Raw genomic sequence first — 6,041 nt, 5'->3', positions numbered from 1 at the left:
ATCCCTTGAGGTATCTCAGGGATTTCTTGATGAGGAATTTCCTCATGCTCTTGTTGAGGTCCATGAGTGTGCTCTCTTGTTTGATCCATCCTCTTTTTAGTGATGGGTTTGTCCTCTTCAATGAGGATGTCTTCCTTTATGACAATTCCAGCTGAATTGCATAGGTTACAGATGAAATGAGGGAAGGCTAACCTTGCCAAAGTGGAGGGCTTGTCCGCCACCTTGTAGAGTTCTAGAGGTATGATCTCATGAACTTCTACTTCCTCACCAATCATGATACTATGGATCATGATGGCCCGGTCTACAGTAACTTTTGACTGGTTGCTAGTAGAAATGACAGAGCGTTTGATGAACTCCAACCATCTCCTAGCCACGAGTTTGAGGTCAGGCCTTCTCAATGGAACCGTCTTGTCTCTTGAGTCTCTCTTCCATTGAGCTCCTTCCACACAGATGTCCATGAGGACTTGGTCCAACCTTTGATCAAAGTTGACTCTTCTAGTGAAAGGGTGATGATCTCCTTGCATTATTGGCAAGTTGAATGCCAATCTCTATACTGTGACATAGAGGATTCCATACTTTCTTCTTTTCTCTTTCATATGAGCAGGAGCAAAGACAAAGGCATTCTTGTTGAAGCTGATCCTGAACTTGAAAGGACCTTGAAGAGAAAGCAAAGAGAAGCTAAAGCACAGCTCTCTGGAGAGGACCTAATAGAAATTTTCAAACAAGAAGAAGACATGGCAGCCGAAAATAACAACAATGCCAACAATGCAAGGAAGGTGCTTGGTGACTTTACTGCACCTACTCCCGACTTCTATGGGAGAGGCATCTCTATCCCTGCCATTGGAGCAAACAACTTTGAGCTTAAGCCTCAACTAGTTTCTCTGATGCAACAGAATTGCAAATTTCATGGATTTCCATTGGAAGATCGTCATCAATTTTTGGCTGAATTTTTGTAAATCTGTGACACTGTCAAGACCAGTGGGGTTGATCCCGAGGTCTACAAGCTTATGCTTTTTCCCTTTGCTGTAAGAGATAGAGCTAGAATATGGTTGGATTCACAACCTAAGGAAAGCCTGAACTCTTGGGAAAAGCTGGTCAGTGCTTTTCTGGCCAAATTCTTTCCATCTCAAAAATTGAGTAAGCTTAGAGTGGAAGTCCAGACCTTCAGACAGAAGGAAGGTGAATCCCTCTATGAAGCTTGGGAAAGATACAAGCAATTGATGAGAAGGTGTCCTTCTGACATGCTTTCAAAAAGGAGCATCATAGGTATCTTCTATGATGGTCTATCTGAACTGTCCAAGATGTCATTGGACAGCTCTGCTGGAGGATCTCTTCATCTGAAGAAGCTCAGGAGCTCATTGAAATGGTTGCAAATAACCAATTCATGTACACTTCTGAAGGAATCTTGTGAATAATGGGACAAATCAGAAGAAAGGAGTTCTTGAGATTGATACTCTGAATGTCATATTGGCTCAGAACAAAATATTGACTCAGCAAGTCAATATGATTTCTCAGAGTCTGTCTGGAATGCAAGCAGCAACAGGCAGTACAAAAAAAGCTTCATCTGAAGATGAAGCTTATGATCCTGAGAACCCAGCAATGGAAGAGGTGAATTACATGGGAGAACCCTATGGAAACACCTATAATCCTTCATGGAGATATCATCCAAATCTCTCATGGAAGGACCAACAGAGGCCTCAACAAGGCTTTAATAACAGTAATGGTAGAAGAAATAGGTTTAGCAATAGCAAGCCTTTTCCATCATCTTCATAGCAACAGACAGAGAATTCTAAGCAGAGCCAATCTGATTTAGCAACCATAATCTCTGATTTAACTAAGACCACTCAAAGTTTCATGACTAAAACAAGGTCCTCTATTAGAAATTTGGAGGCACAAGTGGGTCAGCTAAGTAAGAAAGTTACTGAACTCCCTCCTAGTACTCTCCCAAGCAATACAGAAGATAACCCAAAGAGAGAATGCAAGGCCATAAACATGTCTCACATGGCCAAATGCATAGAGGAGGGAAAGGCAGTGATTTCTACTGAGGAAGACCTCAATGGACGTCCACTAGCCTCCAAGGAGTTCCCTAATGAGGAACCATGGAAATATGAGGCTCGTACAGATACCATAGAGATTCCATTGAGTTTACTTCTGCCATTCATGAGCTCTGATGAGTATTCTTCCTTTGAAGAGGATGAAGATGTTACTGAAGAGCAAGTTGCTAAGTACCTTAGAGCAATCATGAAACTAAATGCCAAGTTATTTGGTAATTAGACTTGGGAGGATGAACCCCCCTTGCTCACCAAAGAACTGGATGACTTGACTAGGCAGAGATTACCTCAGAAGAGACAGAATCCTATAAAGTTCTCAATACCTTGTACCATAGGCACCATGACCTTTGAGAAGGTTCTGTGTGACCTGGGGTCAAGTATAATCCTCATGCCACTCTCTGTGATGGAGAAACTAAGGATCCTTGAGGTACAAGCTGCAAGAATCTCACTAGAGATAGCAGACAATTCACGGAAACAGGCTTATGCACTTGTAGGGGATGTCTTAGTAAAGGTTGAAGGCCACTACATCCCTGCTAATTTCAAAATCCTAGACACTGGGAAGTGTATGGATGAATCCATCATCCTTGGCAGACCCTTCCTAGCCACAGCAAAAGCTGTGATTGATGTTGATAGAGTAGAATTGGTCCTTCACATGAATGAGGACTCCCTTGTGTTTAAAGCTCTAGGATCTCCCTCTGTAACCATTGAAAGGAAGCATGAAAAGCTTCTCTCAATGAAGAGTCAAATAGAGCCCCCACATTCAAACTCTAAGTTTGGTGTTGGGAGGCTATCATCATGCTCTGAGTATCTGTGAGGCTCCATGAGAGCCCACTGTCAAGCTATTGACATTAAAGAAGAGCTTGTTGGGAGGAAACCCAATTTTATTTAATTATATCTATTTATTTTTCATTATTATTTTATGTTTTTTGTAGGTTGATGATCATGTGAAGCCACAAAAACAACTGAAAAAGCAAAAACAAAATGAAAAACAGTATTAAAAATAGCACATCCTGGAGGAAAAGCTTACTGGCGTTTAAACGCCAGTAAGGGTAGCAGAATGGGCGTTTAACGCTAGAAATGGGCACCAGACTGGCGTTTAACGCCAAAAATGGGCACAGAGCTGGCGTTTAACGCCAGAAAAGGGAGAAAAGCTGGCGTTTAAACGATAGAAAGGGAGAAAAGCTGGTGTTAAACGCCATAAATGGGCAGCAACCTGGCGTTTAACGCCAGGATTGGCAATCAAGGGGGCGTTTACACACCAACATGGTGCATGGATGAGAAATCCTTGATACCTCAGGATCTGTGGACCCTACAGGATCCCTACCTACCTCATCTCTCTCTCTCTTCTTCACACCTTCCCAAAACACGCTTTCCCATAATACCCTTCACCAATCAACCCACATCCATCCATCATTAAACCCCACCTACCTCACTATTCAAATTCAAACCATTTCCCTCCCAAAACCCTCCCCTACATAGCCGAACCCCCTCTCCCCCTTACTCTATAAATACCCCTACTCACCACCTTCATTTTCACACAACATACACACCACTACCCCCTTGGCCAAACCACTAAACCCCCTCTATCTCCTCTATTTCCTCTTATTCTACTTTCTTCTTTCTTCTTTTGCTCGAGGATGAGCAAACCTTCTAATTTTGGTGTGGGAAAAGCTAAAGCTTTTTGTTTTTCCATAACCAATTATGGCACCTAAGGCCGGAGAAACCTCTAGAAAGAGGAAAGGGAAGGCAAAAGCTTCCACCTCCGAGTCATGGGAGATGGAGAGATTCATCTCAAAGGTCCATCAAAACCACTTCTATGAAGTTGTGGCCAAGAAGAAGGTGATCCCTGAAGTCCCTTTCAAGCTCAAAAAGGGTGAATATCCGGAGATCCGACATGAGATTCGAAGAAGAGGTTGGGAAATTCTCACCAACCCCATTCAATAAGTCGGGATCTTAATGGTTCAAGAGTTTTATGCCAATGCATGGATCACCAAGAACCATGATCAAAGTGTGAACCCGGACCCAAAGAATTGGCTTACAATGGTCCGGGGGAAATGCTTAGATTTCAGTCTGAAAAATGTAAGGTTGCCATTCAACTTACCTATGATGCAAGGAGATGCACGCCCCGATACTAGAAGGGTCAACTTTGATCAAAGGTTGGACCAAGTCCTCATAGACATTTGTGAAGAGGGCGCTCAATGGAAGAGAGAGTCAAGAGGGAAGCCGATTCAACTAAGAAGGCATGACCTCAAGCCCGTGGCTAGGAGAAGGTTGGAGTTCATCCAACGCTCTATTATTCCTACTAGCAACCGGTCTAAAGTTACTATAGACCGGGCTATCATGATCCATAGCATCATGATTGGAGAGGAAGTAGAAGTTCATGAGGTTATATCCCTAGAACTTTACAAGGTGGCGGACAAGTCCTCTACTTTGGCAAGGTTAGCCTTCCCTCATCTCATTTGTCACCTCTGCAATTCAGCTGGAATTGACATAGAGGAAGACATCCTCATTGATGAGGACAAGCCCATCACTAAGAAAAGGATGGAGCAAACAAGAGAGCCCACTCATGGACAAGAGCATGAGAAAATTCCTCATCTTGAAATCCCTGAGATGCCTCAAGGGATGCACTTTCCTCCACAAAATTATTGGGAGCAAATCAACACCTCCCTAGGAGAATTGAGTTCCAACATGGGACAACTAAGGGTGGAGCACCAAGAGCATTCCATCCTCCTCCATGAAATTAGAAAAGACCAAAGAATCATGAGGGAGGAGCAACAAAGGCAAGGAAGAGACATTGAGGAGCTCAAGCACTCCATAAGATCTTTAAGAGGAAGAACAAGCCGCCATCACTAAGGTGGACCCGTTCTTTAATTTCCTTGTTCTTATTTCTCTATTTTTTGAAAATTATTCTTTATGTTTTATTTATGTTTGTGTCTTATTACATGATCACTAGTGTTTAAGTGTCTATGCCTTAAAGCTATGAATGTCCTATGAATCCATCACCTTTCTTAAAATAAAAAATGATCTAAAAACAAAAGAACAAGAAGTACATGATTTCGAATTCATCCTTGAAACTAGTTTAATTATTTTGATGTGGTGGCAATACTTTTGTTTTCTGAATGAATGCTTGAACAGTGCATATTTTTGATATTGTTGTTTATGAATGTTAAAATTGTTGGCTCTTGAAAGAATAATAAAAAAGGAGAAATGGTATTGATGATCTAAAAAATCATAAAATTGATTCTTGAAGCAAGAAAAAGCAGTGAAAAAGAAGAAGCTTGCGAAAAAAAAAGAAAAAAAGAAAAATGGAGAAAAGAAAAAGAAAGAAAAAGAAAAAGCAAGCAGAAAAAGCCAGTAACCCTTTAAACCAAAAGGCAAGGGTAAAAATGATCTAAGGCTTTGAGCATCAGTGGATAGGAGGGCCCAAAGGAATAAAATCCTAGCCTAAGCGGCTAAACCAAGCTGTCCCTAACCATGTGCTTGTGGCGTGAAGGTGTCAAGTGAAAAGCTTGAGACTGAGCAGTTAAAGTTGTGGTCCAAAGCAAAAAGAGTGTGCTTAAGAGCTCTGGACACCTCTAATTGGGGACTCTAGCAAAGTTGAGTCACAGTCTGAAAAGGTTCACCAAGTTATGTGTCTGTGGCATTTATGTATCCGGTGGTAATACTGGAAAACAAAATGCTTAGGGTCACGGCCAAGACTCATAAAGTAACTGTGTTCAAGAATCAACAATACTGAACTAGGAGAATCAATAACACTATCTAAATTCTGAGTTCCTATAGATGCCAATCATTCTAAACTTCAAAGGATAAAGTGAGATGCTAAAACTGTTCAGAGGCAAAAAGCTACTAGTCCCGCTCATCTAATTGGAGCTAAGTTTCATTGATATTTTGGAATTTATAGTATATTCTCTTCTTTTTATCCTATTTGATTTTCAGTTGCTTGGGGACAAGCAACAACTTAAGTTTGGTGTTGTGATGAGCGGATAATTT

The 6,041-nt window shown here is 41.5% G+C and overlaps 1 non-coding gene across 1 annotated transcript; it reads right to left on the bottom strand.

The window, feature by feature from the left end:
• Window positions 1-1,139: 1,139 nt before the first annotated feature.
• On the bottom strand, window positions 1,140-1,247 carry LOC112725650 (small nucleolar RNA R71). The gene has a single exon (XR_003164743.1). It is a non-coding gene; the product is annotated as a small nucleolar RNA R71 (small nucleolar RNA).
• Between the last annotated feature and the right edge of the window lie 4,794 nt (window positions 1,248-6,041).

This window comes from Arachis hypogaea, chromosome 11 (assembly GCF_003086295.3).
Source record: "Arachis hypogaea cultivar Tifrunner chromosome 11, arahy.Tifrunner.gnm2.J5K5, whole genome shotgun sequence".
Classification (NCBI taxonomy): Eukaryota; Viridiplantae; Streptophyta; class Magnoliopsida; order Fabales; family Fabaceae; genus Arachis; species Arachis hypogaea.
The sequence above is the reverse complement of the archived record's forward strand: the minus strand, read 5'-3'. Positions and strand labels throughout refer to the sequence as shown.